The 19,847-nt window shown below is 36.7% G+C and overlaps 1 protein-coding gene across 2 annotated transcripts in view; it reads left to right on the forward strand.

Moving 5' to 3' along the window:
• PEX2 (peroxisomal biogenesis factor 2) overlaps nucleotides 1–7,565 on the forward strand; it is a 62,255-nt gene extending 54,690 nt beyond the window's left edge. For both annotated transcript variants that reach the window (XR_003437317.1, XR_003437316.1), the window contains exon 7: nucleotides 7,304–7,565. The gene's annotated coding sequence lies outside the window, so the exon portion shown is untranslated. The remainder of the gene's footprint in view (nucleotides 1–7,303) is intronic.
• The last annotated feature ends 12,282 nt before the right edge of the window (nucleotides 7,566–19,847 follow it).

Genomic DNA, 19,847 nt, shown 5'->3' on the forward strand with positions numbered 1-19,847 from the left:
CCCCATTTCACATTAAAAACTATTCTAAACACACTATGTTTTCCATTCCTCTGGTACTTTGCTCTGTCTTTAACCTTGTATAAGAACATCCATCATATAGCTCCCATACAGTGAATTCTACCTCATTCTTCAAAACCCAGTTCAAATATCTGTGCAGCTTCCTTCAACGTCCTGAGATCAAATCTGTTACTCCTGTTATTATTCCTCTTCATATGACCCCTGCTAGCTCTGATCACGTGACATGGTGATGTTTATTTCTACATCTGTTTCCTCCTCACCTCCTTGAAGACTGGGCAATGTATTTTCCTTTTTAATCCCATTATCAAGTGCATTATCCACCACAGTGTTTATTCTCAAAATATATTTCAATGGGTGAAAATATGAATAAAATGTAACTGTCTCAGCTGAATTTCAGGGCATATTTACATGTAGAAAGAACTTCAAACATTTGATAGTAACTCAGTGGGGAACCGCTATACCATGTCAAAACTTGCCTCCACAAGCACACAAGAGTATAGAGTGCAGAACGCCCAAGGCCAATAAGACAATATCCGTAGGGTTAAGACTAGCACCTAAAGCACTGCCTGATCCCTTTGGGCAGTGTACAGTCATTGGCTTTGTCCCCCCGTATCAGATGACCCCTGAAGATGGCATGAGCATCCCTAGGCTATTGGCAATTTTGTTGAGGGAGGCTGTGTAGTTTCCACTGAGCTTTGTAGAAAGATGAAATTGAGCGACAGAGACTAAAGGACCTGCCTGAGGCTAAAGAAAGAGTCCGTGTTTGAGTTCTACACGCCTGACCCCACTTGTACATTTGGAACATAACCCTTTTTACTTCAGCAGAGCTGCTAAGTTTAAGCACTTATGGTAACAAAGCAGGAAATATAAATGCTTTTCCCCAGTAATAGGTCTTTTCCATGGGTATCAATTCTCTGCTACAATTTCTCTTCAACAAGCTGAGAGAACTAATGAAAGGTGTTCTTCTTTCAAATATATATATATATATTTTATATTATATTATATTTTATATATATATATATAAATTCTAAAGCAAGCTTATTCTGGTATACCATGCCCAATGTGAAACTTAACACTTCTTATTTGAAATTTATAGCCAATTTCGAATCTGCTGTTGCTGCTGTTTGTTCCCCATCCCATTTCTCTGGGCTAGCAAACCTGTAAATAGTTTACATGTGGGTTCAATTGTTTGGTCTATTTCCTTGTCAAATTTTCAGGCTTTGAGCCTTCTAAAATGGCAGAAGTAATCAGAATTGAACTTGGGAAATGGGAAATGGTGCTTAGCAAGGTGTTTCTGGAAACTTCCCTCCCATCCCCTTATTCTTTCCCTTTATCACCAAATTTTCTGCAGTTAAAATGTCCTTGGTATCTCAGAAATGTGCAGCCTCCCATTATAGGGGGTCTATTTAGCAACTCTTCCTTAGTGTAATGGCCCAATCAGATCCTGAGTTTGTTTCATTTCTTTTATAGTCAAAACTGTCTTTGTATATGCCTATATTTAATGGTTTTCTCTCGGGACTCAAGTAATTCATACTTCGTGTGATGTAACTTAATTTTATGATGTGTTTGGTATAAATAGATTTTTTTTCTTCTCTACTCCTCTAAGACGATGACAATTTGATTTTCCATTTATGGTAACATTAATGTCATCTCCTGGAATTTAAGCACATCATTTCTGTCTAGTTTCTAAAAGCAATCTCATTTGCCAAGCATCCGATTAAGTGCAGGTTTTAAACACAGACCCAGAACCACAGACATCAAGGAGAGCTTTGACTGAGTAACCAATCACAGATGAAGGGTGAGCAAGAAAGCCTCATGATGGTGGGCTTCCCTGGTGGCGCAGTGGTTGAGAATCCGTCTGCCGATGCAGGGGACACGGGTTCGTGCCCCGGTCTGTGAGATCCCACATGCTGCGGAGCTGCTAGGCCCGTGAGCCATGGCCGCTGAGCCTGCACATCCGGAGCCTGTGCTCCGCAATGGGAAAGGCCACAACAGTGAGAGGCCAGCGTACCACAAAAAAAATAAAATAAAATAAATCCTCATGATGGCCTTTCATCTTTGTCACGTTCCCAGTTGATAAAATGCTTCAGAAATTTATAAAACTGCCTCTACCTACACATATAATGGTACATGTTAGATTTTCATTTTAGGTTCTATGAACCCCATCTCATTAAAGGTCCTCGTACCATATTAGTTCGAAAGGCATAATCCTTCTTAAAAAAAAAAAAATACCTAAAAGCTTCCACTGCTTGTCATTAATGATACCCATAAATTCCTTCCTACTGCCAATATTGCTGTCAATCAGGGAAATTAGTGCAAAGGAAAGTGCTGGGCTCAAATAAAGCAGACTGGGCCTGGAAGAGTTCACTCCAGTTCCATTGTTCTTAGGTACCATGCTGCTGCGAACATAATAGCAATGAAGCTGAATCTCTGACATCGTGCATTTTAACTAGAATATTTTGACATTCTGTTTTACTTGTTACACTCGTGTCTAAGGGAGAAAAAAGGCGATTCTTTCTATTTTGCACAAAAAAAGAATATCAGTTTTTAGAAGTCACTATGCAAAGACTTAGTCAAATTCAGTTTTATAGAATCATATACACCTACAAAAAAATGCCCCAGAAACACATGACCTATGTTAGCTCATCGTTTTTATTTAAACTCTTCTTTCCAGCCGAGATCAATCCATCTTCTCCCACTGACTCTATAAAATACCTCTACCAAATTTCTTTGGGTATTCCTGAGAAAATTGGGTTGGGCACAGGGAATTTTTGAAATCTGATGAAAAATATTTATGGTTACTTAATGCAAATATTGGAATATCATCGGTACCCTGATGATACTCTGTACTACATCTTCTTTTCATCTATTCTGACAGTGTAGCTTTAGAGCTTACTCAGTGCCTGGCTGAGCTAAGGACTCACATGAAAGCTGACTGGCTGAATTTCAAGCTAAATAAAACAGAGGTGAGAATCTTGAGGGTAAAGGGCTGAGAAGGGGGCTGGGGACATTATTTAGAGAATGTTTAAACCTGGGGGTTTTCTTACTAACAACTGTGCTCCAAAAACCTTACAACTCAGTGAGGATCATGCCCTGTGCTTGACCCAGAGAACTTTACTGATCACCTAGACATTGTGAAGCAAGCTGAGGCCACGGCAATTTTTCATGAGCGAGCCTTGCCCACACTTCCACTATCTGGTAATTGTCATTTTTTCAAATGATGCCACCACCAGATTGTAAATTCCTTGAAGGCAGGGTCTCTGATGTTCATTTTTTAATCTCTGAAGTCTAGTGTAATGCCTGGCATATAATAAGAAGAGGGGAAGGGAGGAAGGAAGGAAGGAAGGAAGGAAGGAAGGAAGGCAGGAAGGAAGGAAGGAAAGAAGGAAGGAAGGGAGGAAGGAAGGAAGAAAGACCCTGGTTAAGTCAATAAGTGGTTCATGTTAATCTTAACCTTCAGTACTGTAATAAAAAAAATGTTTTGATTCTAACTGTAAAAGAAGCTTAATAAGGTGTATTACAGCTTCAGACTTAAATAATGGCTGGGACAGCAGAGACAAAATAGAGCGTTTGTGCTAATCTCCTTCAAGTGCCGAGATAGACACAGCCTCACACAAGGATGCATATAGCTTGGAGAAGCCGATGAAGTTTGGATTTCAGCCCCCCCTCGGCCCCTTAGCCATGAGCCCTTGTGCAGAGGGCAACCTGAAGCCCCATAGATTTACCAAGAACACCACCTCCTCAAAGCCCCATCTTACTGATCTTTATAACTCAGCAGAGAACTGTTCTTTTCAGATAGGAGACTGATTTAATATTAATAGATCCTCAATGGCTATTTAAGCTGCTGTGCCTATTGCTATCCTATGCTTATGATTCTTAAATTCCTAATATTTTCAGTTATAAATATGTATTTGTGCTGTAGAGCAGTTTATCTAAGGAAGCAATTGAAAAAATTAAGTAAGGACTCTGCTCTGATTTACCAAATGAGACCTCTTGACAAACCACCTTGCTTACAGACAGTCAAAATTAAATGCTGGGACACTTCAATAATGAGCCAACAAGCATTTAGCTGAGAATTTACTATAAAATTAGCTATGTTCCAGATTAAAGAAAGCTTGTGAGTACCTGGGAGCAAGCAGTCACAGTGAAGTGTCTCATTCTTTCATGAACAGCATTCCCAGTGTGTCCTTGGTTCTTGACATACTATGTTGTACAATACTGCTTTGAAAAACAAAGGATGGGTGATAACCTGAGAGATTTCTAATCATTTCAGCTACTTACAGCAGACACACTCTGTTTTGGATGCTATGAGCAAGTTAGCCCAACTGAAAAGAACTTTTAAGTACTTTAATCCACTGTACAAAAAGATAATCTTGAGGATGTAGCCCCTGCCACATGGAAGAGTTATTTACATAGTTCAAGGTAGTGCTCAAATGCAGAGTGACTGGGAACAGGTATCCAGCTACAAATAGAATTCTCAGGTTCAAGTGGTCTATGTAACTCTCCAAAAGAAATCTAAGTAATGATTTAAATAACCCATAGAAAGAGATAACTTTTGTATTGCAAGATGTGCAATACAGTTGACTGTAATTTTTATTTAAAAAAAACCCCACAAAATAAATATAAGGTAATTTTAGGGAAATTAGAAAAAAAGAAACAAATACACAAAGGAAAGGAAATCAAAACACCTATGACCCCACCATCTAGATGTAACTACTATGATAGCTTTGGTCAATATCATTCCAGGATATTTTCCACCCATCAGTATATGCTGTTATGATGAAAATTGTTCAAACTCTACGTACTATTCATAATCAGCACTTTAAAATTAATGATATGCCATACATATTTTTCCGAGTGAATAAATATTTATGTAGAGCATCATTTGTTACTATAGTTGTTCTTGTACCATAGTCAGTTATTTTTCTCATATATATGGATATATATACGCACATCATCATGTATTTTGAATCAGTACACAAATTATTTCTGAACATTCAAATAGTATCCGATTGTTCAACATCATAAACATTCCTTTAATAAACATTTTTGTAGCTCAATCTTTGGGCACAAACCTTACATTTTCTTAGGATAAATGTAGAAATGCTGGATCAAATATAATCCGTACTGTAGCAGAGAATTTGATTTATTCCCCATGGTCTCCTCTTCCTCCTAGATGCAGCCAGACTGCCTTTCCCTCCTTCCACTGCTCTTAATGTGACCATGAGTCTGAGGTTCAACCAATGATAGTGCAATAATGACCCATATAAACCGCTTATGCATACTTCTCCATACTCTCTTCCCTTTTCGGTTGTTTGGAATGACAACGGTCCCCAGGACAAGGTTGGAAGTCACATATTAAAGGTGATGGAACTTCTGTTACCTTGGGTGTCCCAGTGACTGTAGAGAGGGTCTCTGCTCACATGTTTACTGCTCCAACACTGCACCATGTACAAGAAATAAACCTCCACTGTGTTGGAGCTATTATGTGTTTTGGAAGCTACTTGAAACTCTAACCAATACATACTTTTTAAAATTTTATAACATTTATTGTCATAATGACATCCAAAATAATTTCCTAATTTGTTTTACAAAATTGACAATACAGATTTCATTATCTTTTGAAAACTCTCTATCAAGTGAAAAAATGTCCTGTATTCTAATTTGCATCTTTTGGTTATTCATGACATTGAATGCTTTTTCATATACTCATAGGTAACTGCATTTGAAATAAAATGATGAATCTTCTTTTCTAATCACTAACTATCCTAAAAGTAGTGGTTGTAGTCAGATTGACTTTCAGCAAACTGGAAATTAGAAAGTCCAGCAAATAGATCTTCAAATTTTAAAGGGAAATATAGAAGTTATATTATTAATTTATTTAAAATCTTCTTATTTTATGGAGTGAAGGTGATGAAATTATTAGTCTATATAAGACTGTAAGCTTAACATAATAGCATAAGTTATGGGAAAATACATTTCACATATTATTGAAATGCTCATATCATTAAACATTTTATTCAAGGCAGAATGGAAAACTGGATGTCAACTACAACTTTTTCAATTGAAATAATAGAACTTTATTTTATTTTATTTATTTATTATTTTTATACAGTACATTATTAGTTACCTGTTTTATACATATTAGTGTAAATATGTCAATCCCAATCTCCTAATTCATCCCACACCATCCCTCCCCAACTTTCCCCCCCTTGGTGTCCATACGTTTTGCTCTCTACATCTGTCTCTCTATTTCTGCCTTGCAAACTTGTTCATCCGTACCATTTTTCTAGATTCCACATATATGCGTTAATCTACGATATTTGTTTTTCTCTTTCTGACTTACTTCACTCTGTATGACAGTCTCTAGGTCCACCCACAACTCTAAAAATGACCTAATTTTGTTCCTTTTTGTGACTGAGTAATATTCCATTGTATATATGTACCACATCTTCTTTATCCATTCGTCTGTCGGTGGGCATTAAGTTGCTTGGAAATAATGGAAATTTAAAGCACTGCTTGCTAATTGTTCTTTTTTTCAATCTCATGGGCAATAGTTAAGTGTGGTCTGCTTGAGCACACACAGATCTCTCACTTAAGAAAATACTGGCAAAATAAAACTAATTTATAAAATAGTAGAATTTTAACTAGTCCCTCTCTGCAGTATTTCCTGTAACCTGATGATCTTCCTTTCTTTAGGACAGTCAAACCACTGCTGCCCTTTAGCTCTCAGAGCCTCAAGGCAAAAACAAACTGGTTTTGAAACAAACTTTCAAAAGCCTAGCCCTGAGGTTGCTAAGCATTTACCACACTTAGATGAGACCAGAGTAAAACTTTCCCTCTGCTCCCTGAGACCAGATCTTGCCCTGGTACAAAAAAAAAAAGGCAGCAAGGACCTTCCCTGAGTGCCTGCAGGTTTCTGAGAAGGCCTGGGGGAATCCCATAAACCTTCCCTTGGACAGGTTTGACAGCACCTTGGTAAATCCAGGACACAGAAAGCAGAAGAGGCCCATAGCCCTTTACTAGGGAGTAGAAAGAATCCTAGACTAGAGATGACTTCATAGAATATCTAGGCCAGAGGTTACAACTGGCCCATTTATAGGTAGAATAAAGACTCCCTAAAGGTATCCATAATCCTGATCCCTGGAATCTGTTATGTTAACATACACGGCAAAAGGGAATTTCCAGGTGTGATTAAAGTTAAGGGGCTTGAAATGGGGAGATTATCCTGGACATGGGTCCGTTCTAATCACACAAATCCTTAAAAGTGGTTAACCTTTCACAGCTGTGGTCAGAGAGGCCTGTGACAACAGAGAATGGGCCAGAGAAACATGACATTGCTGGCTTTGAAGATAGAGGAAGGGGCCCATGAGCCAAGGAATGTGGGTGATTTCTAGAAGCTGAAAAAAGCAAGGAAAGAACATTTTCCCAAGAGCCTTAAGAAAGGAACACAGCCTGCTAGCACATTGATTTTTGTCCAGAAAGATCCATGTCAGACTTCTGACCTACTGAACTGTAAGATAATAAATTTGTATTGTTTTAAGCAACTGAGTTTGTGATAATTTGTTAAAACCACAAACGAAAACTAATATAGCTGTCCACAGGCTACATATGGCCTACTGTTGGGAAATTTCACATAAAACCTTATTTCCACTTTCTTGAAAACCCAGAAGATCTGTGAACATTGGTCCACATTTTGCGCACAGAAGCAATCCACTGCAATGGAATAATGGTACCATCTTCCAACAAGCAACAAGTGTTCTGAAGGTCATGACAGTCTCCATTACACACCTACCTCAGGTACATTATCCATTGACCCATCTAGCTACTACAGGTCTATGCATATGAACTCAAAATAGCCTGGCATAATTGACCAGGCCTTAGTATTATGGAAGAGCAGTAGAATAATTCCAATGTGGCCGAAGAATATCTTGAAGATGGTAAAGCCTACAGGTTGTCATGCGGAGATTTTTATACCAGGGGAAGAGTGAGGGGCTACAGCTGGGAGTAATAGCTGAGGAAGTCTCACAGTCAGAAATAAAGGCAATTCAGCAGTGACCTGTGAAAGCGAGAACAGCTAAAGACAGTACAAATGAGGACATTTCATTGTGAAATCGAGCAGGACCCTGTGGGGCCCTCCTGGGTGCAGAAGACTTTCTGTGTCCCTGTTTCTTGTTTGTAGGAAAAAAGCTTCGGCCTCCCAGACCTTCCTTGAGTTCCAAAGGGCCAGTTCAAACAGTTACTAATTGGGAAGTGAGGGACTGCAGAAACAAAGGGGGAGCAATCAAGAAACAATAGTGCCATGATAAAGCAGAGTCCCAGTTCCTCATCAAGGGATATGTAATAACAATATATCTTTGAGTTCTTCAACAGGAAGTAAAGGCCCCACCCAGGTGGAGGATGGTAACTTCAGGCTGAGCACAAGATTCTTGGAGCACTGCCCTGTTACCTCACCACCAACCAATCAAAAAATAGTCACACACACACTATTTTGAAGAGTACAAGTTTTTATTTTGATGAAGTTCAATTTATCATGTTTTTCCCTTTTTCTTTTGTGGTTAGTACAAAAGAAACCTTTGCCAATCCCAAAGTTGCAAAGATTTTCTCCCATGTTTCTTTCTGTAAGTCGTATAGTTTTATGTTTAACTATGATCCATTTCTAATTAATTTTGGCATAAGATACAAGACAAAGATCAAAGTTCATTTTCTTCCATATGGATAATCAGTTGTTCCAATGCCTTTCTTTTAAGTCTGTGCTTTTCTCTTTGAAGTGAACACCTTTGTCATAATTTATCAACTATATAAACTGACTTGACTATCTTGAGATTCTTTTATTTCATTGTTTTATGAATGTCTTTGTCTTTATGCAAATATTACAGTCTTGATTATTGTAGCTTTAATGTAAACTTTGAATTCAAGAAATATGAGTAATCCAACTTTGTTGTCAAAATTGTTTTGACTATTCTAGGTCTTCTGCATTTCCACATAACTTTAGACACAGTTTCCTAATTCCTACTAAAAGGTCTGATGCAATTTTGACAGAGACTGTTTTGGATTTATTTATCTATTTGGGAAAAATGAACATCTTAATGGTATTGAGTTTTCTATGCTATGAACATGATGTATCTTTCTATTTATTTGGACACCCTTTCATTTTTCTCAGCAATATTTTGTAGCATTTAGTATAAAAATCTAAAATTTATTCCTAAATGCTAATTGGTTTAGATTCTAAGTAGTAAGTTTTTTTTTAATTTTCTAATTTTTGTTTTACTGTTGCTAATGTATAGGAATAATATGATTTTTATAAATTGACCTTGTATCTGATTAATACTATTAGTTGCATGTGTCTGTGTCTGTATAGATTCCTTATGATATTCTACATAGAAAATTATGCCATCTTCAAATATAGATAGTTAACATTTATCCTTTTCAGTTTTTTTAACATTTTTTCTTACTTTATTGCATTGGCCAGGACTCTACTACAATGTCTAATCTAAATGATGGGAAGGAACATCCTTATCTCACTCCTAATTTTAGGGAGAAAACATTAAGTATGTTAGCTGTACATTTTTTGTAGAGGTCTTTTTCAGATTAAGGAAGTTATATTCTATTTCCAGTTTGCTGAGCATCTTTATCATGAATAGATATTCTACTGTGACTGAGATTTGCATGTTCTATAAATCAGTATATGTGTAGCTTTTGCATTTAGACACAAGGTACTCATAGTTTGACTTTTAAAGCAATTTTTTTAAAGAAATAACATTGAGTTTACAGGGTGATGCTGCCCTCATCTGTTTAGATATGGGTAAAATGATAAGAATTATGTTATTATTACTATTATTATTATACATATCAAGCAAGGAATATCTCCCCAAAGGGACTATATGTATTCCAACCATTTTATTTCACCAAAGGATATTATAATTACTTACTTTTTATAATATTCACAATTTACCTGCGAGTTTTTATGTGTAAGATCCCATTTGATCCTTCAAACATCAGAGATATGTTAAACAGTTATTTTTACTATATTCATTTTACTGTGGCAGAAATAACGGCTTGGAGAGAGTAAATGAAATACCACCATAGTTTTGAAACTTTAACTTGGGAGTCTCTGCTTCTGTGTACAACTCCTTACTATTCAAACATTCCAGTTGGTTATAGGTAGTAGGAAAATGATGGTTGCTACAGATAGGAACATGGAAACTCCTCGTTCTTAGGATTTAGTGGAATTTTATTTCTTTAAAGAGAATTTAAAAGTTAAGTGACAAATTTTGAAACATAGAATTCTACCTAGTCTATAAACTCACCCCTTTATAAATATAAGCATCTGAAGGGCAGGGTCTGATTCTCAGCCTCTTGTACATGTCACTGCACATAGCTCAGTGCCAGACACTTAGGAGGCTACAATAAAAAATGTATGGATTAGTTATCAGGAATACTACATGCAACTGCTTCTTCTGAGAGGAAGTATTTAGCTCAAATCCAACAACAGATTTTTAAATCTGGTAATGTTTTTTTATTACAGCAAAAGGAAATACCAAAAAAGAATTTTGCCTCTCAGGAGTCATGTTCTAACTCTAACGTGTCTTAGTAGCTATTTGCTACCAACGTCTAAAAAATGATAATGAATTATTATCATCTATTTATACTTTACTTAAAATCAAAGAACCAAATATGCTTTACACACGTGCATATACTACATATGGCTTTAAATTGTTGTGACACAGATGTTGCCTCATTAAAATCTATAATATACAGCAAAAGAGGAAGGATCTACATTTCAAGTGTGGACTATGATACAGTAATAAACACTAACCAACATCACTCATTATTATAATGATCTGTTCGTCTTTATTTCCTACTAGACTGAAAACTCCCTGCAGGTCATGAATGTGTTGCTCACAAAAACTAAATTGTTGTCTAACGTGTGGTACTGCTAAATAAATATTCGGTGAAGGAATGAATGAAACAAGTGCCAAAACTGAAAGGTACCAGCTCACGTTCTGAATGAAAGTACTTGTGCTTTTTCAATTTAATGGCAGAAGAGCTTGAACATAAGAACACATGCTGGGGAGCAAGCCATTTTTCTATTAGATGCTTTATTTATCCCTACATCTTTCAGACAGGCAGAGGGAATGTGTTCCAGGAAGGAGAGTGGGATGCTGGATGTCAAGTCTCCAGGGTTTAATTCCCAACTCTGAATCTCACTAGCTTCAAGGCCTTGGGCAAGTCACTTAACCTCTGTTCCAAACAGAAATAATACCACCTCCTCCCAGGAGCACACCAAGGCAAGTTTGATGGATGGCTAAGCTCTTAGAGTCTTTGATGAAATGTGCTGAATGGCTGCCAAGTATCACTACTGCTAATAATAATAATGTTTTTCTAACACAGTCCCACAGAGCAATATAAATTGGTAACAAGGGACAGATCGTTCCAACAAAGCAAATTGTGACCAATTCCTTTTGAAAGAAGGATGATACGCTTAATTCCACAATGGTATCATTTTCTGTACTCTGTTCTCTCCTTACTTATAAGGAGAACAAGTTGTCATATGTCTACGTGAGATGTTTACACTTCTTTAGAAAGGAGAAATGAAGGGGGAAAATTGGAAGCAAGCACAGACACAGTCATATTATGGAAATATCATGTTTCTTGGATAGGTTGATCATCTATATTAAAAAAAAGGGTGATTAGTAAGGCAGAAATGTTGTCATTTGTTATTTCATCAGTTACATGGTTTTATTGCATCCCAAAAGTAAATTAAAGGAGACTCTAATCCATCAATTTAGTTTCAGAAGATCTATTTCTTGAAATAGAAATATTATTCTACACTTACTTAGGAGTTTTTTCTTTTTCCGTACAATGCCTAACATGATTTTAAAACAATATTTATTAGATATTTTTCCTGGTTATAAAATAATACATGTTTACTCTAGAAAATTTGGACAAAGATATAAAACATAAATGAATAAAAATTGGGATGTTTTTATAGTATAGTAATTTAAAATGTGTTCTCTGCTTAGACTGCCAGGGCTCAAGCCTCTGTCTGTCATTGTTAGTTTGATCAAACCTCTTAATTTCTGTGGGCTTCAGTTTCTTCATCTTCTAAGTGGGACAATAATGCCCATCTTTCCGGTTGTTGTGAGAATTAAATTAAATTAAACAGTGCATGTAAAGCACTTAGAAGAGCGCCTGGTACAGAGAACACTGTTCACTAAATTACTATTGTTATTATATAATTACTCATAATCTCTAAACTTAAAGACAATTTTTTCTGAAGTTCTTTCCATGAATATAAAATTTTATATTAAGTATATAGTTTCTTTTGCAAAATTGAATTTTCTCCCCAAAGTCATATGTTGAAATCTAATTCCTAGTATGATAATATTTGGAGATGGGCCTTTGGGAAGTGATTAGTCATGAGGGTGGAGATGTTATGAATGAAATTTGTGCCCTTACAAAAAAGACCCCAGAGAGCTCTCTCATCCTTCTGACATGCGAGGGCACAGGGAGAAGACAGCTTGTTTGTGAACAAGTAAAGAGTTCCTCATCAGACACTGAATCTGCTGGTGCCTTGATCTTGAATTTCCCAGCCTCCAGAACTGTGAGAAATAAATGTTTGTTGTTTTAGTCACCCAATCTATGGTATTTTGTTATAGCAGCCCAAACAGACTGAGATAAGATCATACTGTACAAACTGTTTTTAATCTGCTTTTCATCACAATATATTACAAAGATTTCCTTATGTCATTACGTGTTTTTCTACATTTTTGGAACAATCATTCAGGACAACAAATTTACATTGATGGGTTTGATTTGTCAGACATTTACATTGCTCCCAATTTTTGTTTTTTATAAAGAATACTGCAGTAACCAACATTTAATGCATCTCAACTTTGAGATAGATCTCTAGAAGTAGAATTTCTGAGAAGTAAAGTAAGGGCATACTTTTAAAGTTTTTGATGTTAAATAATCCTCCAGAAAGTTTGAGACAGTAGTATATGTTATAGCAATTTAATTTGTTCTATTAACTCTTTATAAACATATGTTGTTTTTCCCTGCACGAGATAGGTCTAGGGTACTCTTTTATTGGAAATCAAGAGACAAAGGAATAAATGAAGAGAAAAGAATATAGATTAAAAGAGTGTGGATGACTTTTGCATTTTTCTAAGATCAGTTTCTACTGAGGTAATCTATGGATGGGCATCTCAGATTTATAAACCTTGGTTAAAAACTGACAAGCATATACACTATCCCTCAACTCTGTTTGGAAGAGTTGTTTTCAAACCTCTTTTTCTTTTTTTTTTCTTATAAGACATGATATGAAGACCATTTTGAAATAGCTATATTCTGGAATTATTTATATTACATTCGTATAATTTACTTACATTAAAATATCAGTTAAGAGAAAACAAAGATTTCCTTTGACATTTTCCCCCCAAATTTACATTTTTTTAAATCAAAAACACATCATGTTTATTTAAACTGATACAAGTAAGAGCTCCTGATATATGGAAACTGACGTCAGTTTGTTTCTCTATTCACTAATTTATACTTGCCCAACAGTTGGCCTCTTCACATTTTTAACCTTGATTTTTGTTCTCTGAACTTCTCTCCAAAAGGCACAATACAACTAGGGTTATATTCATTGAGTCTAGAAAGTAATCCATGAATGGGTTCAGTTTCGCAGAAGGAGAAGAGAATAGAGGCTCAGTTATTTGAATCAAGACCTGCCCCTTGAGAATGTAAGTTGGTGCAGTCACTATGGAAAACAGTATGGAGGTCCCTCAAAATACTAAAAATAGAGTTGCCATATGATCCAGCAATCCCACTCCTGGGCATATATCAGGACAAAACTATAATTCAAAAAGATACATGCATCCCTATGTTCATAGCAGCACTATTCACAATAGCCAAGACATGAAAACAACCTAAATGTCCATCTACAGATGAATGGATAAAGAAGATGTGAGATATATATATACACACACACACACACACACACACACACACACACACACACACACACACACAATGGAATACGACTCAGCCATAAAAAGGAACAAAATAATTCCATTTGCAGCAACATGGATGGAATTAGAGATTATCAAACTAAGTCAGAAAGAGAAAGACAAATACCATATGATATCACTTACATGTGGAATCTAAAATATGACACAAATGAATTTATCTATGAAACAGAAACAGACTCACAGACATATAGAACAGACTTGTGGTTGCCAAGGGGAAAACGGAGTGGCGGAGGGATGTACTGGGAGTTTGGGATTAGCAGATGCAACCTTTTATATAGAGAATGGATAAACAACAAGATCTGACTGTATTGCACAGGGAACTATGTTTAATATCTTGTGATAAACCATAATGGAAAATAATATAAAAAAATATGTATATGTATGTCTAACTGACTCACTTTGCTGTACAGCAGAGATTAACACAACATTGTAAATCAACTATACCTCCGCCCATAAAAAGACCTGCCCCTTGATGTTAATGAATCTAGTACCTATGTTTCCTAGAAACATCCTTCATGTACTGCCGTGAATGGTAGACATCTAAATTCTACATATAAAGCTGTAATTTCGTTGAAGAATTCTAGTGATATTGATAAATGATGTCACTGGTAAACTGTGCTCAAAATACAACTTTAATTATTTACACTAGGGTCTACATTATTTCTATATTATACCTGTCATAGCACGGTCCTGTCCTGGGCCTGCCAACAGGACCAGAATGATCACTGATTCCAACAGTGGGTGAGGTAGACCAGCATGGCAGCATCAGTCAATCACTTCACAGAAAAGTGAGAGTGATGCAGGGTCTGGTTACAGTAGAAGGGGTAAAATGTACACAAAAGCTATTTTGCAAACTCTTGTGGAGGGAAAAGAGGGCTTCCTGGGGACTTGAGTGATTAACACCTGCTAACCTCGTAAAAGTAGAAAACCGTTTTTGTTATTCTCTCCCTCTCTCACTCTCACTGCTCCCCCTTCATTATTATTTGGCTTACAGACACCTCTGAGATTCCTCTGATAACAGCAGGGAACCCAGAAGTTTTATTTTAGATATTTTCATTTTGAATGTACATGTGCCTGTGAGCAGACCCCAGTCTCTTTTAACAAGATCACCTTATTTGTGACTTGTCTTATAATGAAGGCCCCAGGAAAAAGTAATCTGGTCTGGGCACATAAAGATGATTAAGAGAATTTGGATGCATTCTATTTACCCAAAATTTCACTTAAAGGAAATCTTCAAGCTAAAGTCATTTTTATTTATTCAAGAATAATTTTATGGCACAAATGAAATTACACATAATGTTTTGACCTAAGTTTATAAATTGTAAGGTTCAATGTCAGATAATGGTATTGTTGGGAGTGACTCCTACTTGGTAGGGATGTTTATGTACCTTTTCAAACACTCACCCATGAAGAAGATGAAAGAGGTGTCATGGGACGGGTTTTAACTTCCCATTAATCACCACCAGCATCTAACAGTCCCCAAGGAGCCCAAGTAATTCACGTGACAGCCTGAACAAAGAGAACTTTCTCCATAGAAAAAGAGAAACACCAGTCATATGTGATCCTACCAGCCATGAGTAAGTGGAAGATATTTTGGAATCGGCTTGTATACAACTCTAACACAGATTTTATAATGGTTACAGCTGAGAAATAAATACTCTTATATGAAAAGTACCTAAGACTAATTTGTTTTATTGAGAAATGACATAATAGAGGGAGAGTCTAAAGGGAAAGTTCAAAAAATGACAATAGTAATTGCATTAGGTAGTTGGGATTATTGATGTTTCTTAATTATTTCAAAAAAGCAGAGGTTCCCATTTGTGTTCTAAGAATTTTTAGAAAGTGTATCCCATCAACCTAATCAGGTTCAATCTCTGACCAGGACAGTGAATAGTTCAGTAGATGAGACACAGAAATTCATCCACGTTTAGAAATAGATATGGTTTATTAGAAAAAAGACACCGTGTAAAACTCTAAACTTACTGAAAACAACATCATATTTTATGCAATATCTTACAGTTTTCAGAGCACTTTCAAAAACATTTAAAATATGTTAACATATGAGTTGAACTCTTACTAAAATATTCTGGAAAAGCTATTTTGGAAAAGTCCCATGAATCTGTTTTCTAACTTGAATTAAAGACACTCTAGTTTATAAAGTCTTACAGGTGGGCAAGAAAAAATTAATCAGCATTAGCCCTAGATGGTTAATGTGATTTATTGTCCAACCTAGAAACATTGCAGTGTAAAATAAATGGTTAACCTGCCTTTCACTACATTATTTACATTTAATTACTGGGGCAGAATATTAGAAAAGTCTTTGGGATTTGGTGAACAATTCCCTATCCAGCCAGACTCCTGGTCTTTTAATATTAAGACAATTATTTAAAATCCAAATCTGAAGTGTTAGCCTGGCCTCATGTCCCCATGAGGGAACATCTCATGTAGACTCATGCACGTGGTTGGTCCCACTCCCTCACTGACTTATGCCTTCTCATGGGATTTTCTGACCAGCAACTTAGAAGAAGAACAGGCAATAATTCCAGGTTCTCTTTTTGAAGCTGCCTGCCTATGGAAAGTCTATGTTCTGATCTCTATCCTCTGGGTGCTAAGCTTCATGGTCAGAAGGCTCATACAGGGGTGTCTTGTGGTGGCCCAGCTCACTGTGACCATATGACTGGGTGTAATTATGGAGTGAAGAATTAGGAAAATGTACACTGAGGCCATAGCCTCCAGCTTAGCTTTTATCAGTAAGAAATATTTTGATCTTCATCTGCTTCCTATGGCTACAGAGTGTTATTATCTGAGTGTTTCAAGAGACCAAAGGAGTGATGCACAGTCTATTAACTTTGAAAGAAGGATACAAGGACTGATATTTAGGTACCAAAATGAAATGTGGTTATCTTTGCTTCTGATGGTGCAGCCTGAAGATTTATTTATTTAGTGCTTTGTAGATCCAGGTTTTCTAGAATTGTATCCTGGTATTTTGGAGGCAGCATATCTGTGCTGTTTTTCCAGTGGGACAACTGGTTATTAGCTGGGACAGACCCCAGCGAGCTGGCCGTCAGGCTTTCATGTACATGTCGTTGCTGCTGCCCACAAATTACACAGGGACAGCTTGGCCTTGTATTGCAGATGAGACCCAGAAAAGGATTAGAATATCATAGAAAAAGAGATTATTTCTGTAATATATCATTGTGCGGGCTCTTTAGGCACAGGTTGTATGGAAAGATTTTAGCTTTATTGTATTTTTTTTTTTTTTCCCAACAAGGCCTTCAAGCTAGGGCTTTAGATTTCAGAACAGTTAAGTTCTGCTTGAGCAACAGAGCTTCATACCAGGTATAGTCTTTCCTGATCTGCATTTCAGTTGTCAAGGGGTGAAGTGTGGAAGGCTCACACCTTGCATCACATGGTTTGTCTCAAAAGAGCTCTGCCAAACCCCTTGTCTTCAGGTAACTAGGTTCAGACTCAGAGGGATAGTGACTACATCAATGAATAGCCCCCAGTAGAGGAACCCTTATTAAGTAAGGGATAGACCATCTTTGCTTGAGGTAGAGAAGCCACCTAATGAAATTTATTCAAACCCAAAAGTTAAGAAGGCAAATAGAAAAGTCTGTGCTAGGAATACTCTGTCTTCAAGAACCGGGTTTGTTCTGGTAACAAAGAAGAATTGGATTGGATTTTAAAAGCTATCAAAACATGATCTTTGGGAAAATGAAAGAGAAATAAAGAACATTTGGTTAAGAGGAAGACAGAGATTTTCTTAGGAGCAAGGTTAAGTTCTTACAAAAGAGGGTAGACCAAAATAAGCAGAAAACAATACCTTGGAGGTCAGTCTGGACAAATAAGAAAGGGGAGAGGTGATACACCCAGGTTTAGTGTCCTTATAGATAGGATTAGGTAAGAGTATTCTAGTTGTTACTTGATCAGAAAGGGTGATTGGGGTTCAAAGTAAACAACCAGAGGAAGGGCAGCAAGATCTCCAGAAGCTCACTGGAATGATTTTCTCAGAAGGATCCTGGATCCAGAAAACCAGGGAGAAGCATACCCTTAAAACCGCCAATAGTTGCTCCCTTAAGGCTTGAATCAAATGTCAACTAGCAACTTTATAAAAGTTAGATATATATCAGAAGAACGGACTAGAGAATCATGTTTAAGGAATTAGTAGGTGCACCAGTGATCACCTCTCTCTTGAGGTAAAATGCCTGGGAAATGTATGAATAAGAGAAGTTTCAGGGAAGATAACATAATACCTCCTGCTATGTATCATGAACTAATCTCAGAAATTTACCTATGAGTTTATTTAATATTTATAATAATCTCATAAGGGAGGGAACGTTAATGATCCCATTTTACATATAAAAAAAACTGAGGCAAAGTAACTTAAAGGATTTGCCCAAGGATATATATAGCTAAGAAAGAAAATAGCTTAAATTCAAACTCATGTCATTTAGCTCCAGAATCTGGACTCTTGAGCACTATAATTTACTATGTCTTATATTGAAGTTCAGTGCTAAGTTCGATGGTCATCTGATGAGAGAATGCTTCCCGAGTAGGATTATTCAATGTGGCGATGGGGTGGAGGAAGTAGACACATTTGTTTGAAAGATATATACTTTTGGAAGACTCTCAGTTCATTGAATTCACGCTTCATAAAGGATAGGTATGCAGGTAGTTATGGATCCAGGCTAAACCGAGAGGAGAATGTTAGAAAAATAAATATCTAAAAAGAAGATTGGAAGATCCAGCAAACAGAGTGAGCTTTTTATGTGTCAGAGAAAGAAAGGGGCAATGTAAGTTAATTGTAAAAACACAACTAAGTCTCCCTAAAATGAGGATGAGGATAAAGAGAATGCAAGAGACATGTTCCACTGCTCCCGAAAAAATGTTATGGCAGAAGAAAATATTTTTGTTGACATTAAAGTTCCTGAGTTATTCAAGACCTGATGAGATAAAGAGCTCAGGAAAATTCAGGTTCTAGGGAAGGAAGCATGGCAAAAGTACTGGGCTTGACTGGGCCTTGAGGGGCACAGACGCTCAAAACTCCAACAGTTCAGCAATCTGCTGGAGGTGATTCTTCAGGTTAAGCAAAACTAATGAAATCTAGAAGGCAGAATTCATGGGCCTTCGTTCCATTATCAGCAGCAGTAAGAAACGCTAGCTCATAAAGATAGAATGGATAGGGCAGTGAAAATACTTTCTATGATATTTAATGATGGACATATGTCATTATACTTTTGTCCAAACCCATAGAATGTATAACACCAAGAGTGAATCCTAAGGGGAACTGTGGACTTTGGATGATTCTGATGTGTCAATGTAGGATCATTGTTGGTTAAAAAAAAAAAAGTACCATTCTAGTGAGTGATGTTAATGGGGAGGCTCTGAATGTGTGAGAACAGGGTGTATACGGGAAATCTCTGTACTTTCCTCTCAACTTGGTTGTATACCTAAAACTCTCTTAAAAATATCTTTAAAAAATAGAATGGAGACTGTGTGGTTAGACAGAGGCGGTGGTATACTCAGCTCTGGGGTGCGGAATGCAAAGAGGTCGAAAGGTAGTGCACAATAAGGTTTTAACTATGATCAGAGAGGAAAAGTGACTCAAAGAAGACTTGGGGAATTTCTAAATTTTGCAACAAGGGAGTGATATTGCAGAAGCTGCTCTCTGAGAGAGGAGACTTTGCATAGGTGCATCTGTTATGGAGTCCAAGCTTGTACTGCTTGCCACATGACAGGCCAATACATTGAGAAACAAGATGTTGGGGCAAGGAATAGTGACTTTATTCGGAA

This window comes from Aethalodelphis obliquidens, unplaced genomic scaffold (assembly GCF_003676395.1).
Source record: "Aethalodelphis obliquidens isolate GAN/ISIS:26980383/991018 unplaced genomic scaffold, ASM367639v1 scaffold33, whole genome shotgun sequence".
In the NCBI taxonomy this organism is placed as follows: Eukaryota; Metazoa; Chordata; class Mammalia; order Artiodactyla; family Delphinidae; genus Aethalodelphis; species Aethalodelphis obliquidens.